This window comes from Salmo trutta, chromosome 9, assembly GCF_901001165.1.
Source record: "Salmo trutta chromosome 9, fSalTru1.1, whole genome shotgun sequence".
NCBI classification, from domain to species: Eukaryota; Metazoa; Chordata; class Actinopteri; order Salmoniformes; family Salmonidae; genus Salmo; species Salmo trutta.
Genome location: NC_042965.1, coordinates 6,448,689 through 6,470,634, shown reverse-complemented (window position 1 = coordinate 6,470,634; position 21,946 = coordinate 6,448,689). Strand labels below are relative to the sequence as shown.

The 21,946-nt window shown below is 40.9% G+C and overlaps 1 long non-coding RNA gene across 2 annotated transcripts in view; it reads left to right on the top strand.

The window, feature by feature from the left end:
- Nucleotides 1–21,946, top strand: part of LOC115199768 (uncharacterized) — a 72,393-nt gene that overhangs the window by 17,591 nt on the left and 32,856 nt on the right. For both annotated transcript variants that reach the window (XR_003879412.1, XR_003879411.1), the window contains exon 2: nucleotides 16,284–16,374. This is a non-coding gene — a long non-coding RNA (uncharacterized LOC115199768). The remainder of the gene's footprint in view (nucleotides 1–16,283; nucleotides 16,375–21,946) is intronic.

The following is a 21,946-nucleotide window of genomic DNA, read 5'->3' as shown; positions in this document are numbered from 1 at the left end:
GTAGGGTATGTAAACATTATATAAAGTGTCATTGTTTAAAGTGGTTAGTGATACATTTATTACATCAAGATGGTAAGATGCAGTAGATGGCATAGAGAATAAGTTTATACATATGAGATGAGTAATGTAGGGTATGTAAACATTATATAAAGTGCCATTTGTTTAAAGTGGCTAGTGATACATTTATTACATCAAGATGGCAAGATGCAGTAGATGGTACAGAGTACAGTACATACATATGAGATCAGTAAAGCAGGGTATGTAAACATTAGTGGCATTGTTTAAAGTGGCTAGTGATACATTTATTACATACATTTTTCCATTATTAATGTGGCTAGAGTTGAGTCAGTATGTTGGCAGCAGCCACTCAATGTTAGTGATGGCTGTTTAACAGTCTGATGGCCTTGAGATAGAAGCTGTTTTTCAGTCTCTCAGTCCCCTCTTTGATGCATCTGTACTGACCTCGCCTTCTGGATGATAGCGGGGTGAACAGGCAGTGGCTCGGGTGGTTGTTGTCCTTGATGATCTTTTTGGCCTTCCTGTGACATCGGTTGGTGTAGGTGTCCTGGAGGGCAGGTAGTTTGCCCCGGTGATGCGTTGAGCAGACCTCAATACCCTCTGGAGAGCCTTACAGTTATGGGCGGAGCAGTTGCCATACCAGTCGGTGATACAGCCTGACAGGATGCTCTCGATTGTGCATCTGTAAAAGTTTGTGAGTGTATTTGGTGACAAGCCAAATTTCTTCAGCCTCCTGAGGTTGAAGAGGCGCTGCTGCGCCTTCTTCACCATGCTGTCTGTGTGTGGTAGACCATTTCAGTTTGTCCGTGATGTGTACGCCGAGGAACTTAAAAAACGTTCCACCCTCTCCACTACTGTCCCGTCAATGTGGATAGGGGGCTGCTCCCTCTGCTGTTTCCTGAAGTCCACGATCATCTCCTTTGTTTTGTTGACATTGAGTGTGAGGTTATTTTCCTGACACCACACTCCGAGGACCCTCACCTCCTCCCTGTAGGCCGTCTCGTCATTGTTGGTAATCAAGCCTACCACTGTAGTGTCTTCTGCAAACTTGATGATTGAGTTGGAGGCGTGCATGGCCACAACAGTCGTGGGTGAACAGGGAGTACAGGAGAGGGCTGAGAACGCAAACTTGTGGCGCCCCAGTGTTGAGGATCAGCGGGGTGGAGATGTTGTTACCTACCCTCACCACTTGGGGGCGGCCCATCAGGAGTCCAGGACCCAGTTGCACAGGGCGGGGTCGAGACCCAGGGTCTTGAGCTTAATTAGTTTGGAGGGTACTGCAGTGTTAAATGCTGAGCTGGAATCGATGAACAGCATTCTTACATAGGTATTCCTCTTGTCCAGATGGGTTAGGGCAGTGTGCAGTGTGATTGCGTCGTCTGTGGGCCTATTGGGGCGGTAAGCAAACTGGAGTGGGTCTAGGGTGTCAGGTAGGGTGGAGGTGATATGGTCCTTGACTAGTCTCTCAAAGCACTTCATGATGACGGAAGTGAACAATGGTGGCCCTCTTGAATCATGTGGGAACAGCAGACTGGGATAAGGATTGATTGAATATGTCCGTAAACACACCAGCCAGCTGGTCTGCGCATGCTCTGAGGATGCGGCCAGGGATGTCGTCTGGGCCTGCAGCCTTGCAAGGGTTAACACGTTTAAATGTTTTACTCACGTTGGCTGCAATGAAGGAGAGCCCGCAGGTTTTGGTAGCGGGCCCTGTCAGTGGCACTGTTTTGTCCTCAAAGTGAGCAAAGAAGTTGTTTAGTCTGTCTGGGAGCAAGACATCGTGGTCCGCGACGGGGCTGGTTTTTCTTTTGTAGTCCGTGATTGACTGTAGACCCTGCCACATACCTCTCGTGTCTGAGCCGTTGAATTGCGACTCCACTTTGTCTCTATACTGACGCTTAGCTTGTTTGATTGCCTTGTGGAGGGAATAGCTACACTGTTTGTATTCAGTCATGTTTCCGGTCACCTTGCCCTGATTAAAAGCAGTGGTTCGCGCTTTCAGTTTTGCGCGAATGCTGCCATCAATCCACGGTTTCTGGTTGGGGAATGTTTTAATAGACGCTGTGGGTTCAACATTACCGATGCACTTGCTAATAAACTCGTTCAACGAATCAGCGTATTCATCAATGTTGTTGTTCGACGTTATGTGGAACATATCACAGTCTACGTGATCGAAGCAATCTTGAAGCGTGGAATCCGATTGGTCGGACCAGCGTTGAACATATCAGATGGCTTCCACAACATGTGAACAATATCAGAAAAAACTATGGGATTGATAGACCTAACAACAAGAAATGGGCAGATGTTTTAGTAAGTGGGGTCAGGTGTGTCCCTAAACTTCTCCAAAGTGGCATATGTCTGTAAATTAGATAATTCTAGTGCTATTACATATTTGCAATCCCTAAATGCTATTTCTTTAGTATAAAAACAACATTTCTACCATATCAACCTCACTCAAACATTGTGGGGGTGTTATGGGGTATCCAGGGAATATTCAAGTGTTCTTTCAACCTCTCCAAAGTGTCCGAATGTGGTAATTGAGCTATTTTTGCACACTGGATGTGCCTAAAAGTTATTGTTCACTATAAATGCTACATTTCTACAACACCAACCTCTCTCAAACATTGTGGTGGTGTCAGGGGACAAACAGGGGATATGGATGCCTACAACACGTAAGCAGGCAACATCATATTTTTGATACGCAAAGATATAGTCACTCAGTGGACATTCGATGGCATTCGATGGCAATGGGCTAGATTTGTTCCTACCAACCTAAGGATTCATTTGATACCCCCCATGTAGCTATAGCGCAAACACAGACCAAATCGAAGCTTACCTTGTAAGATGTTTGCTGTTTGGTGAAAATGTTGAGAAAAATAAACATTTTGACTCTCAGGGCTGGGGATCAATAACGATAGGTCACAGGCAAACAAATAAGTTATCCTCAGGATGTGCGAAGTCCCGGCTTTCAGTGTGTATCAATGTATTCTGTGTTTATTCCATTTATGCTTCACAACGCTAACCGGAATGTAAGTAGCAGACATCTTGAAATTAGGTCATCGGCTCGGCCTGCCCTTATAAATTCGTATGCCCATATATGGTAGTAAGTCATACGAAAAATTTGAAGACACCGATCAATAGCCAACATACTCAGCTTCCGCAGGCACCCTGCTTTTGCAGATAGGAGCTACCGTTCTCATAACAAACTGAATTGAAAAAAAAACTATCAAATAGGGTCGCCAAATATGGGGACTTTACATTTAATAGGTTTTAAGCCTGTCACATGCTTCCCAGTCGAAACACTTCATGCATATAGTGCCTTCAGAAAGTATTCACATCCCTTAACTTTTGCCACATAAGTGTTGTGTTACAGCCTGAATTAATATTTATTACATTGAGATGGTGTGTTACAGATCGGCACACAATGCCCCATAATGTCAAAGTGGAATTTTGTTAGTAGAACATAAAAAACAAATGATTAATGACAAGCTAAAATGTCTTAAGTCAATAGGAATTCAATCCCTTTGTTATGGGAAGCCTAAATAAGTTCAGGGGTAAAAATGTGCTTAACAAATCACATCACTCATTATGTGTTCAATAATAGTGGTTAACATGATTTTTGAATGACTACCTCATCTCTGTTCCCAACACATACAATTATCTGTAAGGTCCTTCAATCGAGCAGTGAATTTCAAGCAACTTCTAATTTCCCATCATGGTGGTGGCTGCATCATGTTGTGGGTATGCTTGCCATCGACAAGGACTAGGGAGTTTTTTTAGGATAAAAATAAACGGAATACAGCTAAGCACAGGCAAAATGCTAGAGTAAAACCTGGTTCAGTCGTCTGTCCGATAGACACTGGGAGACTAACTCACCTTTCAGCAGGACAATAACCTAAAACACAAAGCCAAATCTAGCTGATTACGAAGATGCAGTGGTGTAAAGTACTGAAGTAAAAATACTTTAAAGTACTACTTACAGTTGAAGTTGGAAGTTTACATACACTTAGGATAGAGTCATTAAAACTCATTTTTCAACCACTCCACAGATTTCTTGTTAACAAACTATAGTTTTGGCACGTTGGTTAGGACATCTACTTTGCGCATGACACAAGTAATATTTCCAACAATTGTTTACAGACAGATTATTTCACTTATAATTCACTGTATCACAATTCCAGTGGGTCAGAAGTGCACATACACTAAGTTGACTGTGCCTTTAAACAGCTTGGAAAATTCCAGAAAATGATGGCATGGCTTTAGAAGCTTTACATAGGCTAATTGACATCATTTGAGTCAATTGGAGGTCTACCTGTGGATGTATTTCAAGGCCTACCTTCAAACTCAGTGCCTCTTTGCTTGACATCATGGGAAAATCAAAAGAAACCAGCCAAGACCTCAGAAAAAAAATTGTGGACCTACACAAGTCTGGTTCATCCTTGGGAGCAATTTCCAAACGCCTGAAGGTACCACGTTCATTTGCACAAACAATAGTACGCAAGTATAAACACCATGGGACCACACAGCCATCATACCTCTGAGGAAGGAGACGCATTCTGTCTCCTAGAGATGAACGTACTTTGGTGCGAAAAGTGCAAATCAATCCCAGAACAACAGCAAAGGACCTTGTGAAGATGCTGGAGGAAACAGGTACCAAAGTATCTATATCCACAGTAAAACGAGTCCTATATCGACATAACCTGAAAGGCCGCTCAGCAAGGAAGAAGCCACTGCTCCAAAATCGACATAAAAAAGCCAGACTATGGTTTGCAAATGCACATGGGGACAAAGATCATACTTTTTGGAGAAATGTCCTCTGGTCTGATGAAACAAAAATAGAACTGTTGTTTGGCCATAATGACCATCGTCATGTTTGGAGGAAAAGGGGGAGGCTTGCAAGCCGACGAACACCATCTCAACCATGAAGCACAGGGGTGGCAGCATCACGTTGTGGGGGTGCTTTGCTGCAGGAGGGACTGGTGCACTTCAGAAAATAGATGTCATCATGAGGCAGGAAAATTATGTGGCTATATTGAAGCAACATCTCAAGACAACCTTTAAGTAGTTAAAGCTTGGTCGCAAATGGGTCTTCCAAATGGACAATGACCCCAAGCATACTTCCAAAGTTGTGGAAATATGGCTTAACAAAGTCAAGGTATTGGAGTGGCCTCAATCCCATATAAAATTTGTGGGCAGAACTGAAAAAGCGTTTGCGAGCAAGGAGGCCTACAAACCTGACTCAGTTACACCAGCTCTGTTAGGAGGAACGGGCCAAAATTCACCGGGAAGCTTGTGGAAGGCTACCCGAAATGTTTGACCCAAGGTAAACAATTTAAAGGCAATGCTACCAAATACTAATTCAGTGTATGTAAACGTCTGACCCATTGGGAATGTGCTGAAAGAAATATAAGCTGACATATATCAATCTCTCTACTATTATTCTGACATTTCACATTCTTAAAATAAAGTGGTCATCCTAACTGGCCTAAAACAGAGAAATTTTACTAGGATTAAATATCAGGAATTGTGAAAAACTGAGTTTAAATGTACTTGGCTAAGGTGTATGTAAACTTCCGACTTCAGCTGTAAGTCGTTTTTTGAGGGGAGGGGGGGGTCTGTACTTTACTATTTATATTTTTCCAACTTTTACTTTTACTTCACTACATTCCAAAAGAAAATAATGTACTTTTCCTTGACACCCAAAAGTACTCATTACATTTTGACAGGAAAATTGTCCAATTCAAACACTTATCAAGAGAACATCCCTGGTCATCGCTACTGCCTCTGATCTGGTGGATGTCTGAGTGTTGGTTGTTTTCCCCTGGCTATCCGTAAATAAATACAGAACAAGAAAATTGTGCCATCTGGTTTGATTAATATAAGGAATTTTAAATGATTTATACTTTTACTTTTGATACTTAATTTTATTTAAAACTAAATAGTTTTAGAGTTTTACTCAAGTAGTATTTTACTGCGTGTCATTTTCTATTAAGTTATCTTTACTTTTGAGTCCTCTTCCACCACTGCCAAGATGACATTGAATGTTTCTTAATGTGGCCTAGTTAGAGATTTTACTTACATCAGCTTGAACAACCAACTTGACAGCGCTTGAAGAATTCTAAAAAGAATAATGTGCAAATATTGTACAATCCAGCTATGCAAAGCTCTTAGAGACTTACCCAAAAAGACTCACAGCTGTATTCAATGCCAAATGTGTTTCTAACATGTCTTGTCTCAGGGGGGTGAATACTTATCTAATCAATATGTTAGTGTTTTCATTTTCATAAATTTCTCATACATTTTTTAAAAATCCTTCCACTTTGATATTACAGAGTATTTTGTGTAGATCATTGACCCAGAATAACAATTACATCTATTTTAATTCCACTTTGTAATACAACAGAATGTGGAAAAAGTCAAGGGGTGTGAATGCCTTCTGAAGGCACTGTATATTGTCACGAAATGTCATTACGTTTTTGTTTGTTTTTGTGTTTTTTTATTCAGCTGTTTGCACAAGACTTGAGAAAGGTCAAAGTTCGTCAGGAAAAGTCTTCTCCCTTTTGTCGGTGATTGGTCAACAGTACTACTCCTAGTAGAAGTGGGAACTATGTACGGGATTCTTCAATAAAGTGTTTGTTGTCATTCAACGAGAGACGACTAGTTTCCGTGCACATTTTTCCACTTGAGAAATACTGCACCAAACATCTTAGTTAGATGTAAAATTGCACAACTTAGGCCTAAAAAAAATTGTTCTCTCTCTCTCTCTCTCTCTCTCTCTCTCTCGTCACCCTTCTTCCTGGTGATGCATGGTATGCCCCAGCGTATTCCTAGAGAAGTCTGGATAATTAAACAACTGCGTGTTTGAGCCTGGCCTCGGATAATGGACTGTTAACGCGAGGAAGTGAGACAGCCAACACAAGTCACACTCTGATAACATTACTGCTATGTTACTAGCATTTATACAACATCATAATATTAAGAAAGTTAATTGAAGTTAATTATTAGTGGCCACAGAACAAAGAGTTTGAATGTGACTATGGGCTCTATTCAATCCGCATCGTGGAAATTCAGCATTTTAGCTTTATGTCACCTCTATTGGAAATTATCTGTACATTTCTATTGCAGAATCTGAAACACTTCAGCATTACAGATTGAATTGAGCTTTGAGTTTTGTATTCAAGCTCTTGTGTCTACCTGTGCTGTTGTGCTCTGTGTCTGTAGTGGTTGAGACTTGGTACTTGAGCTTCTGTGGCACAGTGATTATCTGCATGTAGGCCAGAAGCCACAGAGCGAGAGGAGGGGGATGGGGGGCCCAGGAGAGAGATGCGATGAGACAAGCCACACAAGCCTCAAAGGGAACAGGGTGGGGGGTGCCAAGCAGCTACCCTAAACCCTGCCGTAGGGCTAGGAACAGACAGACTCGGTTAACCACAGAACCACAAGAACATACAAGTGCACATACAAAGAGGGTGAGAGAGAGAGAGCAGTATGTGTGCGTGTCGAAAACGTTTTTAATGAATCATAGCGTGAAAAATATATAAATGCAACATACAACAATTTCAAAGATTTTACTGAGTTACAGTTGATGTACAGAATCAGTCAATTGAAATGTATTCATTAGGCCCTAATCTATGGATTTCACATGACTGGGAATACAGAAATGCATTTGTTTGTCACAGATACCTTAAAAAACAAGGTAGGGCGTGGATCAGAAAACCAGTCAGTATCTGGTGCTACCACCATTTTCCTCAGCACGACACATCTCCTTTGCATAGAGTTGATCAGGCTGTTGATTGTGTCCTGTGGAATGTTGTCCCACTCCTCTTCAATGGCTGTGCAAAGCTGCTGGATATTGACGGGAACTGGAACACGCTGTCGTACACGTCGATCGAGAGCATCCTAAACATGGTCAATGGTTGACATCATGTCTGGTGAGTATGCAGGCCATGGAAGAACTAGGAAATATTCAGCTTCCAGGAATTGTGCACAGATCCTTGCAACATGGTGCCATGCATTATCATGCTGAAACAAGAGGTGATGGCAGCGAATGAATGGCATGACAATGGGCCTCAGGATCTCGTTAAGGTATCTCTGTGCATTCAAACTGCCTTCGATAAAATGCAATTGTGTTCGTTGTCCATAGCTTATGCCTGCCCATACCATAAACCCCACTGCCACCATGGGGGCACTCTGTTCACAACACAGCAAATTGCTCGCCCACACGACGTGTGCCATCTGCCCTGTATTGTTGAAACCGGGATTAATCCTTGAGGAGCACACTTCTCCGGTGTGACAGTGGCCAACGAAGGTGAGCATTTGCCCACTGAAGTTGGTTATGACTCCAAACTGCAGTCAGGTCAATAACCCATTGAGGACAACGAGCACACAGATGAGACAGTTTCTGACAGTTTGTGCAGAAATTCTACGGTTGTGCAAACCCACAGTTTCATCAGCTTCCCGGGTGGTTGGTCTCTGATGATCCTGCAGGTGAAGAAGCCAGATGTAGAGGTCCTGGGCTTGCTTGGTTACACGTGGTCTGTGGTTATGAGGCTGGTTGGACGTACTGCCAAATTCTCTAAAATGACGTTGGAGGCGGCTTATGGTAGAGAAATTAACATTCAATTATCTGGCAGCAGCTCTGGTGGTCAAACCTGCAGTCAACATGCCAATTGCACGATCCCTCAAAACTTGAGACATCTGTGGCATTGTGTTGTATGACAAAACAGTACATTTTAGAGAGGTGTGTTATTGTCCCCAGCACAAGTAATGATCATGCTGTTTAATCAGCTTCTTTATATGCCACACCTGTCAGGTGGATTATCTTGGCAAAGGAGAAATGCTCACTAACAGGGATGTAAACACATTTTTGAGAAATGTGCTTTTTGTGCGTATGGAACATTTCTGGGATCTTTTATTTCAGCTCATGAAACATGGGACCAACACTTTACATGTTATGTTGATATTTTTGTTCAGTGTAGATTCAGTCCTTTGATATGTTTTCTGAAATTACATGCTTTATTCAGCAATTTCATTGCACTCGATGATGCAGGGATGTAGTACTCTTTCACACTTTTATTGGTCTTATTATAGACTGGTTGGCAGACAACTTCACGAAAATGATGCGCACGCATCGATAGGGCCAGAAGCCGAACTTTGTTATTATTCTAAACGGTGACAAAGCTTGCAATAATGGCAAGAAGCTGCAATGTGGGGAATCAAAGGTGGCTCGTTTCAGCTAGTTTTGTCTTGGTATTGATATCATTTCAATGCTAATATGGCTAAAACTTGCTAGATAACAGTATTTCAGAGACAAGTGCTCATTGTGCAAATGTATTTATGTTTTCAATAAACATTTGGAGACTAGATATAGTACATGTTGTCAACAATCTAAGTGTGTACGGTCGAGCGTACATGTATTTGTGTGTGTGTGTGTGCGTTTATCCTAGTTTGACATGGAGGCTTAATAAGAAGTGGCAGCTGTCAGTCTCCTGTTGACGTCTATCAGGAAGGCCACACATGGGCACACCACAGAAACTCTCTGAGACAGTGGAAAGATACTTGACAAAAAGATATCAAGCATTGTAAAGCCTACCATCACAAGTGCACACAAGACACGTGTTTAGACAGTAGGTCAGGATGAAAATAACCATTCCAGTTTTGCCAAATAGACATCTTTAGCCATTGAGATAAAGGCTATATATACTGTAAATTCCGGACTATAAGCCGCAACTTTTTTCTCACGCTTTAAACCTCGCGGCTTAAACAATGACTAATATATGGATTTTTCCCGCTTTCAATTTTATTTTCTCCAAAAAAACACATTCTGTGACGTGCTCAGTTTTTTGGCGGCATGAAGCTTTCATTAGACCAATGAAATTGCCGAACTGGTTAAGGTCAAACAACTTTTTTGTTTACTGTTTAAAATTAAATCGAGCGCTCTCAAACTTATTACAGTAGTCATTTTATCACCCTCATCATGGCAAAGACACAGAGAAATGCATATGATGCAGCTTTCAAGTTGAAGGCGATTGATCTGGCTGTTGGAAAAGGAAATAGAGCTGCTGCACGGGAGCTTGGTCTTAATGAGTCGATGATAAGACGTTGGAAACAGCAGCGTGAGGAATTGACTCAGTGCAAAAAGACAACTAAAGCTTACTGCAAATTTTTTATTTTTTGTTACAAGCCGTGTTTCGTTAAAGCCTATTTATTTTTGTTACAAGCCGTGTTTCGTTAAAGCCTATTTATTTTTGTTACAAGCCGTGTTTCGTTAAAGCCTGTGTAAAGCTCATTTGTTTCAATGTACCGTAGGCACCTGCGGCTTATAGACATGTGCGGCTTATTTATGTTCAAAATATATATATTTTTTAATTCAGTGGGTGCTGCTTATATTCAGGTGCACTTAATAGTCCGGAAATTACGGTATATATACACAGTTCCAGTAAAAATTTGGACACACCTACATGGAATAATAGTGAAGATATATCAACACCATGAAATAACACATATTGAATCATGTTTTGAGCAAATAAGTGTAAAACAAATCAAAATATATTATTCAAAGTAGCCACCCTTTGCCTTGATGACAGCTTTGCACACTCTTGGCATTATCTCAACCAGCTTCACCCGGAATTATTTTCCAACAGTCCTGAAGGAGTTCCCACAAATGCTGAGCACTTGTTGGCTGCTTTTCCTTCACTCTGCGGTCCAACTCATCCCAAACCATCTCAAGTGATTTGAGGTCGGGTGATTGTGGAGGCCAGGTCATCTGATGCAGCATGCCCTCACTCTCCTTCTTGGTCTAATAGCCCTTACCCATCCTGGAGGTGTGTTGGGTCATTGTCCTGTTGAAAAACAAATGATAGTCCCACTAAGCGTAAACCAGATGGGATGGCGTATCGCTCAGAATGCTGTAGTAGCCATGCTGGTTAAGTGTGCCATGAATTCTAAATAAATCACAGACAGTGTCACCAACAAAGCACCCCCACACCAAAACACCTCCTCTTCCATGCTTCATGGTGGGACTCATCAGACCAAAGGACGGATTTCCACCGGTCGAATGTAAATTTCTCGTGTTTCTTGGCCCAAGCAAGTTTCTTCTTCTAATTGGTGTCCTTTAGTAGTGGTTTCTTTGCAGCAATTCGACCATGAAGGCCTGATTCACGCAGTCTCCTCTGAACAGTTGATGTTGAGATGTGTCTGTTAATTGAACTCTGAAGTATTTATTTGGGCTGCAATTTCTGAGGCTGGTAACTCTAGTGAACTTATCCTCTGCTGCAGAGGTTACCTTTGGGTCTTCCATTCCTGTGGTGGTCCTCATGAGACCCAGTTTCATCATAGAACTTGATGGTTTTTACGACTGCACTTGAAGAAACTTTCAAAGTTCTTGAAATTTTTCAGATAGACTGACCTAGACCGACATGTCTTAAAGTAATGATTTAAAGTAATGCTGGACTGTCGATTCTCTTTGCTTATTTGAGCTGTTCTTGCCATAATAAGTACTTGATCTTTTATCAAATATGGCTATCTTCTGGATACCAACCCTACACTGTCACAACACATCTGATTGGCTCAAACGCATTAATTGAAATGCATTTCAGGTGAAGCTGGTTGAGAGAATGCCAAGAGTGTGGAAAGCTGTCATCAAGGCATAGGCTACTTTGAAGAATCTCAAATATATAATATATTTTGATTTTTTTAAACACTTTTTTGTTTACTACATGATTCCATATGCGTTATTTAATCATTTTCAGTGTTATTCTACAATGTAGAAAATACTAAAAATAAAGAAAAACACATGAATGAGTAGGTGTGTCCAAACCTTTGACTGGTACTGGTATAAATAATAGTATAGTGGCTTGCGAAATTTTTCCTATTTTGTTGCCTTACAACCTGGAATTAAAATAATTTGTTTTGAGAGTTTGTATCATTTGATTTAAACAACATGCCTACGACTTTGAAGATGCAAAATATTTTTTATTGTGAAACAAATAAGGCAAACAAACAGAAAACTTGAGCGTGCTTAACCTCTCTAGGGTATGTGGGACGAAATCGTCCCACCTACTCAACAGCCAGTGGAATCCCGTGGCGCGTTATTCAAATACCTTAGAAATGCTATTACTTCAATTTCTCAAACATATGACTATTTTACACCATTTTAAAGACAAGACTCTCGTTAATCTAACCACACTGTCCGATTTCAAAAAGGCTTTACAACGAAAGCAAAACATTAGATTATGTCCGCAGAGTACCCAGCCAGAAATAATCAGACACCCATTTTTTCAAGCTAGCATATAATGTCACATAAACCCAAACCACAGCTAAATGCAGCACTAACCTTTGATGATCTTCATCAGATGACACTTCTAGGACATTATGTTATACAATACATGCATGTTTTGTTCAATCAAGTTCATATTTATATCAAAAACCAGCTTTTTACATTAGCATGTGACACCCACCAAGTTTGGCCCTCACCAAACTCTGATTTACTATTAGAAAAATTTGATTACCTTTGCTGTTCTTCGTCAGAATGCACTCCCAGGACTTCTACTTCAATAACAAATGTTGGTTTGGTTCAAAATAATCCATAGTTATGTTCAAATATCCTCTGTTTTGTTCGTGCGTTCAAGACACTATCCGAAGGGTGACGAAGGGTGACGCGCCCGACGCGTTTCGTGACAAAAAATGTCTAAATATTCCATTACCGTACTTCGAAGCATGTCAACCGCTGTTTAAAATCAACTTTTATGCGATTTTTCTCGTAAAAAAGCGATAATATTCCTACCGGAAACCCTGTTTACGTTCAAAGGCAGAGAAAATAAAAACATGGTGTCGCCTCGTGCACGCGCCTCAGTCTCATTGTTCTCTGATCGACCATTATCCAAATGCTACTGTTTTTCAGCCAGGGCCTGCAAAGACATAATTCAGCCTTTTGCCGCCTTCTGAGAGCCTATGAGAGCCGTAGGAAGTGTCACGTTACAGCAGAGATCCTCAGTTTTCAATAAAGAGAGTGTAGAAGCCCAAGAAATGGTCAGAGAGGGCGCTTCCTGTAAGGAATCTTCTCAGGTTTTTGCCTGCCATATGAGTTCTGTTATACTCACAGACACCATTCAAACAGTTTTAGAAACTTTAGGGTGTTTTCTATCCAAAGCCAATATATATATTATATGCATATTCTAGTTTCTAGGCAGTAGCAATAACCAGATTAAATCGGGTACGTTTTTTATCCGGCCGTGCAAATACTGCCCCCTACCCTAGAGAGGATAACTAGCCAGACAATGCATTTTCCTTAATGGCCAAAAAGCTAAATTTTAGTCTGATCTGACCAGAGTACCTTCTTCCATATGTTTGGGGAGTCTCCCACATTTTTTTCTTAAAGCAATGGCTTTTTTCTGGCCACTCTTCTGTAAAGCCCAGCTCTGTGGAGTGTACGGCTTAAAGTGGTCCTATGGACAGCTACTCCAATCTCTGCTGTGGAGCTTTGCATCTCCTTCAGGGTTATCATTGGTCTCTTTGTTGCCTCTCTGATTAATGCACTCCTTGCCTGGTCTGTGTGTTTTGGTGGGCAGCCCTCTCTTGGCAGTTTTGTTGTGGGGCCATATTCTTTAAAAAATGTTATAATAGATTTAATGGTGCTCCGTGGGATGTTCATAGTTTCTGATATTTTTTTATAACCTAACCCTGATGTGTACTTCTCCACAACTTTGCCCCTGATCTGTTTGGAGAGCTCCTTGGTCTTCATGGTGCTGCTAGCTTGATGGTGCCCCTTGCTTAGTGGTGTTGCAGACTCTGGGGCCTTTCAGAACAGCTGTATATATACTGAGATCATGTGACTCTTAAATAAAGTCCACCTGTGTGCAATCTAACTATGTAACTAATTATGTGACTTCTGAAGGTAATTGGTTGCACCAGATCTTATTTAGGGGCTTCATAGCAAAGGGGGTGAATTCACATGCATGCACCACTTTTCCATATATTTTTTTATTTTTTTATTTTTTTACTTCTTAGGCATCCCTAAGCATGAATCCCGCTCGAATCCCGTTAGCAGGATAGATTTTACAACATCCAGTGAAATTGTAGCGCGCCAAATTCGAACTACAGAAATATCAATATTCAACCTTCACGAAAATATAAGTGTAATACATCAAAATACAGCTTAACTTCTTGTTAATCCGGCCGCTATGTCAGATTTCAAAAAGGCTTTACGGCGAAAGCAAACCATGCAATTATCTGAGGACATCGTCCCGCATACAAACACATGAAAATCATTTTTCAACCAGGCAGGTGCGACACAAAAGTCAGAAACAGCCATATAATAAATGCCTTACCTTTGAAGATCTTCTTCTTTTTGCAATCTCAAATGTCTCAGTTACACAATGAATGGTCGTTTTGTTTCATAAATTCCTTCTTTATATCCACAAAATGTCAATTTATTTGGCACGTTTGATTCAGAAATACACCAGTTCCAACATGACTACAAAGTATCTAATAAGTTACCTGTAAACTTGGTCCAAACATTTCAAACAACGTTCCTAATCCAACCTCAGGTATCCTAAAATGTAAATAAACGATAAAATTTAAGACGGAATAAACTGTTTCTAATACCGGATAAAAACAACGTGAAGCACGCTCCAGTTCACGCGCAACAAAAGACTAAAGCCCTTCAGAGTGACACCTACAAAGAACAGCCCTACTTCTTCATTTCTCAAAAGAAAAACATCGAACAATTTCTAAAGACTGTTGACATCTAGTGGAAGCCACAGGAACTGCAATCTTGGCCCTAATAAATCAGGTCTCCCTTAGAAAACCATTGGAAAACACAGTGACCTCAAAAAACAAATTCCCTGGATGGATTGTGCTCGGGGTTTCGCCTGCCAAATCAGTTCTGCTCTACTCACAGACATTATTCTAACAGTTTTAGAAACTACAGAGTGTTTTCTATCAAAATCTACTAATTATATGCATATCCTAGCTGGGCCTGAGTAGCAGGTAGTTTACTATGGGCATGCTTTTCATCCAGACGTGAAAATACTGCCCCCTATCCCAGAGGTTTTAAACCAGTAATTTTTTTCATTTCACTTCACCAATTTGAACTATTTTGTGTATGTCCATTACATGAAATCCGAATAAAAATCCAATTTAAATTACAGGTTGTAGTGCAACAATAGGAAACACGCCAAGGGGGATGAATACTTTTGCAAGGCACTGTATGTGTTGTCATTATACAACGTCTCATCAATCACATCCCTTGATCAACCAGAACATTGGTAGCCACTCAACTTTGCAAGAGTAAGGGGACCAGTTATGTTACTCTGGCTTCACTCAATTGTAATATGAATGTCAACACATTTGGTTGACTGGATACAGTTGTCAATGGTGACCTTCTCTATGGAGCACTATTACAGAGATATGGATTGGAAGGCTTCATATATTGTTCTCCATTGGTTGTGGACTAATCCATTCTCTGTGATGTGGAGGCCATCACTAGTGATGCTGTTGTCTCTGAAAAGTAAATTAGATTCTTCTTGGTGGGTTGCATAGTTAACCCTTGACCCCAGAGGGCCATGTCCTCCCGAGAACAGGGTCTAAACCCCACTCTCCCACCACAGCCCCGTTCTGTCCACAGAGTGGGGTCAGGGATCAGGGGGACATGGCAGCTCATGGAGCATCGGTATGCACCGAAACACCTCTACAAGCAGCTCTAGACAAGGCAGTCTGGGCTACAATTCATGCCATACAGTATTTAGCTATTTCATATGTTTTAATATATTTTATCAGGCTTTGGGATAACACTTCTTACTCATATACCATTGCTGCTGCTATTCATTTTTATCCGCCATTCTAAAGAACAATGTTGAACATATCAGAGTAGGCTATTGTGGGTTAATTTCATCACACATAGCACATATCTTCAGTCAATTGACATTGCTGAAATGATTTCACTGAAATATATTTAAAAACAAAGTTTCTAAGTGGAGCGAAGCAGTCATATGACATCAAGGTGTTAGAGCTGCTATTTGTGGCTGTGTGTAAAGGTTCAGCAGTGTGAAGTTATTAGCAATTTGAATTCTGTAGAGCAAACTTAGCGCTGGTAAATGCTACCTCTGCTCGCAAGCGTCATGTGATCATCGATCTGCCTCTCCTCTGGAACATGTTAATTGTGATTTACTCTAGAAACTATATTTGACATGTAAAGGTTACTGGCTGCATGGAAAAGCATTACATTTACACTTTTGCCTCTGTGTGTGTTTTTCCTTGTGTTGTAGGGTTGGAGGAATATGGCCCTGATTCCCCTGCTATCGGAGAGAGGCTTAATGGAGATGTCTGGGACTTTGCCTACTGCTAAACCAACATGAGGTGAGCTCGGGTTAGAAAGCCAAAGGGGTCAAAAGATACAAAGAAGCAAATGCTCAACTGACCATGCTGTGTGTGTGTGTATGTTTGTGTGTGTGTGCGCATGTGCGTGCACTCTGTTCTTGTTCATGTGAGCGTCTGTACATGTGTGCTTGAGCGTGTGTCTCTGAATGCCCGCAGCAAAGTTAGCCTCTGTGTTGAGTAAACCCTTGGATATTAGTAGCGGTCCAGGGAACACAGTAAACAGAAAAAAACACTGGTTTGAGGGGAACTCATACAACGTGGCCATAGGCAATATCAAATCCAATGACCCGTTCCTCTGCCCTCTGGTCCGTACCAAAGACATGAGTCAAAGGGGGGCAGAGGCTAGCGTTCACTGTTTGCCATCAGCACAACCTCACAGTCTAAAAGGTGGAACCCATAAAAAGGTAATACAAATGGCTATAGTCATTGCAAATGATGTACAAACAGGCAGGGTTCTTGGGGAGGTTATTTGGAACATCCCCTTATTATTCACCACATGATCTGTGCATGATGTGTGGATGTAGCATTGTAGTTGTACTGCCACATTGGTTGATCAATGACATTTAATATGACAGAGGACTACACAATTAGCTTTCTTTAGTGATGTGTTGCAGAAGGTCTTGTTTCGTGATATTTTTATGGCCTATTTCCTCAGCATTTATTTTATCCTTGATTGGACCTTTGACCTTAACCTTTGTATAACTATCTCAGGCACAGCTGGAGAGATTGACAGGATGTTAGTTTCCTGGGATATTGAATGTGTGTGCTGTGCACAATATGCTAAATCAGTAGACATACAACTCTGTCAGCAAAAATATTCCGATAGCTAAAAATACCGACCTCTCACTCACTCTCAAAACAGTACCAATACCAAGCGCTTACCCCTAGTACCATTCTGACCGAATGTTCTGGCAACTCCAAAAGGCTGTTTGTATGTATTGGTATTCCAGTAAAGCTGATTTCTTGTGTGATGTTGTGGAAATCAAGGGTTCAAGAGAGTGAGAGTGATGTCAGCACCCATGGGCCTCAGCGTCTGGTAGTGTACCCACTGTAATTACTCCCTCTACTCTTTGTCAATTGGTGGAGTGCTCTGAAGGGCCAATTAGGGAGGGCAGCCCGAGTCGCCGGGCAGGAGAGTCAGCAGCAGAGTCACTACCCGCCATTTAAACTCCAAGACCTTTAGCTGTCATAGAGAGGAGCACTGTTATCAAATCATTAGTTTATTTTTAAACCATTGATACAGTCAAGGCCAAAGATTTGTGAAAAAATACCAAAAATACAAATTTCTCAGACTGAGAATGTGGTTTAGAGTTTTGGTATTAAATAGTAAGAAGCACCCTGGCATGGTTATATTGTGTGTATTGTAATTCAAATCTAACTATACCTCTCTCTGGAGGGATGCAATTTACGCTGTTGCCAGTGTTGGCTGTTGACAAGATCATACGCTATTGTCCGTCTGGTTGGTGTTCCATTGAAACTAAACAAAAAAACTCCAGTCCATTATGTGGGTAAATGTTACTATATGTGTCTTCAGGAACGCGTTGTGCGGTGGATTTGTAAGTCAGGAGGAAGGTAGATGGATATTGTTAACTGGAGTCTTTCAGTATCGGGCCATTGGTTTGAGTTCATTCTATATTTCAAATGCTTATCAAATATGAATGCGGGCTTTAACCATGGTCCTCTCCAAAATACTAAATCCACCTTGTTTATGATGTTTTACAACAATACCATAGCATCCATGTCACCATCCTAAAAGCAGTGTGTTAGTCATTAGACCACTATATCCACTGTTTCACTTAGGTAGACTGCATTGGAAGATAACTGGCACACTACACTTTTTAAGAGTCAGATTGGTGTCTAACCTCCCATCAGCCATTGCCTGTGTAAGCGCATGGTTGGGGTCATGGGGTTAAAGCCCAAACAGGAAGGGATGGCTATTTTCAACTCTCAGATAAAGATGTGCAGTGACACTCCTGAAATATTCCCCTGGAAACAGGTCTAATGCAGCCTATCATTTCTATCTCCCTGTTATACTCCCCTGACCATATTCAAATGACAATAATTGCTTTTGTGTTTAAATGTGCTGCATGCGCAGTGGGCAGTGGGTACATGTGCCTTCTGAAATTCAAATGACTTATGTATAGATACACACACTACAGGTCAAAGGTTTTAGAACACCTACTCATTCAAGGGTTTTTATTTATTTTTTACTATTTTCTACATTGTAGAATAAGAGTGAAGACATCAAAACTACAAAATAACACATGGAATCCTGTAGTAACCAAAAAAGTGTTAAACAAATCAAAAAATATGATTTATATTTGAGATTCTTCAAAGTAGCCACCCTTTGCCTTGATGACAGCTTTGCACACTCTTGGCATTCTCTCAACCAGCTTCATGAGGTAGTCCCCTGGAATGCATTTCAATTAACAGGTGTGCTGTCTTAAAAGTTAATTTGTGGAATTTATTTCCTTCTTAATGCGTTTGAGCTAATCAGTTGTGTTGTCACAAGGTAGGGGGTATACAGAAGATAGCCCTATTTGGTATAAGATGGCCATATTATGGCAAGAACAGCTCAAATAAGCAAAGAGAAACGAGAGTCCATCATTACTTTAAGACATGAAGGCCAGTCAATACGGAAAATTTCAAGAACTTTGAAAGTTTCTTCAAGTGCAGTAGCCACAGGAATGGAAGACCCAGAGTTACCTCTGATGTAGAGGATAAGTTCATTAGAGTTACCAGCCGCAGAAATTGCAGCCCAAATAAATGCTTCAGAGTTCAAGTAACAGACACATCTAAACATCAACTGTTCAGAGGAGACTGTGAATCAGGCTTTCATGGTCGAATTGCTGCAAAGAAACCACTACTAAAGGACATCAATAATAAGAAGAGATTTGCTTGGGCCAAGAAACACGAGCAATTGACATTAGACCGGTGGAAATTTGTCCTTTGGTCTGGAGTCCAAATTGGAGATTTTTTGTTCCAACTGCCGTGTCTTTGTGAGATGCAGTGTGGGTGAACAGATGATCTTTGGATGTGTATTTCCCACCGTAAAGCATGGAGGAGGAGGTGTTATGGTGTGGGGTTGCTTTGCTGGTGACACTGTCTGTGATTTATTTAGAATTCAAGGCACACTGAACCAGCATGGTTACCACAGCATTCCCATCCCATCTGGTTTGGGCTTAGTGGGACTATCTGCTGCATCAGATGACCTGGCCTCCACAACCCCCCAACCAAATTGAGATGGTTTGGGATGAGTCGGTCCACAGAGTGAAGGAAAAGCAGCCAACAAGTGCTTTTGACCGGTAGTGTGTGTGTGTGTGTGTGTGTGTGTGTGTGTGTGTGTGTGTGTGTATATATATATATATATATATATATATATATACACACACACACACACACACACACACACACACACACATATATATATATACACACATATATATACATTTTATTCATAGAATAGCAACCATGAAAATGCAAAATATCACGCATGTTTATATCCTATTGCTTTTATATGACACAGCATTACTTGTACAATTTAGCACTAATGTTTATCTAAAATAAAACCTGTGGAAATATGACAGAGAGTGGTTGTTAGGTGTTGATGTTCACAAGGCACAGCCTATGTTTGCCTAGAGTAGACCTTTCAGAATATAACCGCATGCAGCCTCCATGTCATTAACACTAGGCCACAGGATATAATGAAGTCCCCTGCATGTGTTTGCATGATTAAAGAGAGGTACAGTGTGTGTGTGTGTGTGTGTGTGTGTGTGTGTGTGTGTGTGTGTGTGTGTGTGTGTGTGTGTGTGTGTGTGTGTGTGTGTGTGTGTGTGTGTGTGTGTGTGTGTGTGTGTGTGTGTGTGTGTGTGTGCATCTGTGTGTGTTCGTTTTTGTGCGTGTGCTTTGGCACACAGATGACAATAGGTGCCAGCGTACAACACGGCTTTCAGAAGTCCATAAGCAAAAATCTACAATATGAATTAAGTCTTTATTATCATGCAATAAATGCATAATAAACAAATAGTAGATAGTGGTAATAAAGCAGCAAAGTTAAAGCATTAACCAAAGAAAATAGGTCATTTGCTAAATGTATTTATATGAAAGCTGCTATTTCATTAAATTTATTTATTTTCCATCTATAATTTTCCTATTTCCTATTCATCATGTAATTCCATATTTCATGCCTGGGTGCGATCCTTCCACCATGCTATATATTGCTGAGGCTTGTGCCTCTTAGCGATAGCACATTCTTTCCGGCATTTCCCCCCCCACAAAACCGTAACATTTCCATATTTTTTTCTCATTTTGATTCGTGGAATTACCAGGAGTAGGGCATTTGGGGTGGGGGGGTGGGGGAGTTTGGCTTGACGACATCAGTTATCAATTTATAATTAAAAGGAATAAAACTGCTGTTTTTTTCTCCATTTAATATCCAAGTAGCCATCAGTGGAGTGTGTAATAGCGCTGCGTAGGTAGGGTTTCTCCTGCATCATCATTTTACAGCAAGAACAAAGAATATGCGCATAATAAAATCATGCAAATGAATGCAAATCGCTGGCAGCAAGGAGGAGAGGGAAGGTGGAAGGAGGGAGGGGAGATGCAGAAGCCAAGAGGGCTTGGTACTTACCCTCGCTAGGCAAACCTCATGCCCTGCACAATTTAAGATATAGCTTTTTTGACAAAAGGGGTAGATGGACAAAAAATATTGCTTCATTTATCTCTGTCTTATTCCAAACCGTTCTTTTTAGTTGTAGATTTGTACAGAAGTGTTTTTGAATATCCCTCCTTTGGGCCTAGATGGACCAATTTGAATTCAGATTCTCCAAATGCCAATTTCGAAGTTGCAAGACAATGCAAAGCCCAAACAAGATACATCTTGAATGTGTCATTTCCCTCAGTTACTCCTTATTCTCCTCCCTTCACTCCTTAGCAACATTTTACATAAATGTTTTTTGAGAATTAGATAATCTATTCTCAATCCTTTTTTTCATCAGCTGAATGCAGTGAATTGAAATGAAAATGTGTCTCTTGTGTTTTGATGGAAGAGACCAGGTTAGGGAGGGCAGGGCAGTACTTCGTGTGTTGGCTGATGCAACGCTGCTATGGCCCTATACAGCATCAGAGAAATGCAAAACATATATTACTAACACCACAGCTAATGAAAGTCTCCCCCTTATCCCCCATCCGCTCACTAAAAACCAGCCGACACTTCAACCTTATCAAAAATGTGACATTTTCCTGAGTACGTTCATTAAGCCCAAGCGAGGGGGATTAGGGATTGACAACCACCCCCGCCCTTTTCTTGCCCTTAGCCCTTTTCACAAATCACATATTCACATTATATTCCTGGATATTCAAATCAGTGTACACCATGCACATTGAGATTTGTTTGTAATGTATTATATATACTTGGGATGAGGAAATTGTACTCTGGTCATGCAGGTTGTATGTGTAAAAACATTTTCAATAACATTTTTTACAGTGAAAATTTGAAATACAATTTGTCTTTCGACTGCTCAGTGTTTTCAAATGGGAGATAGCCTGCTGG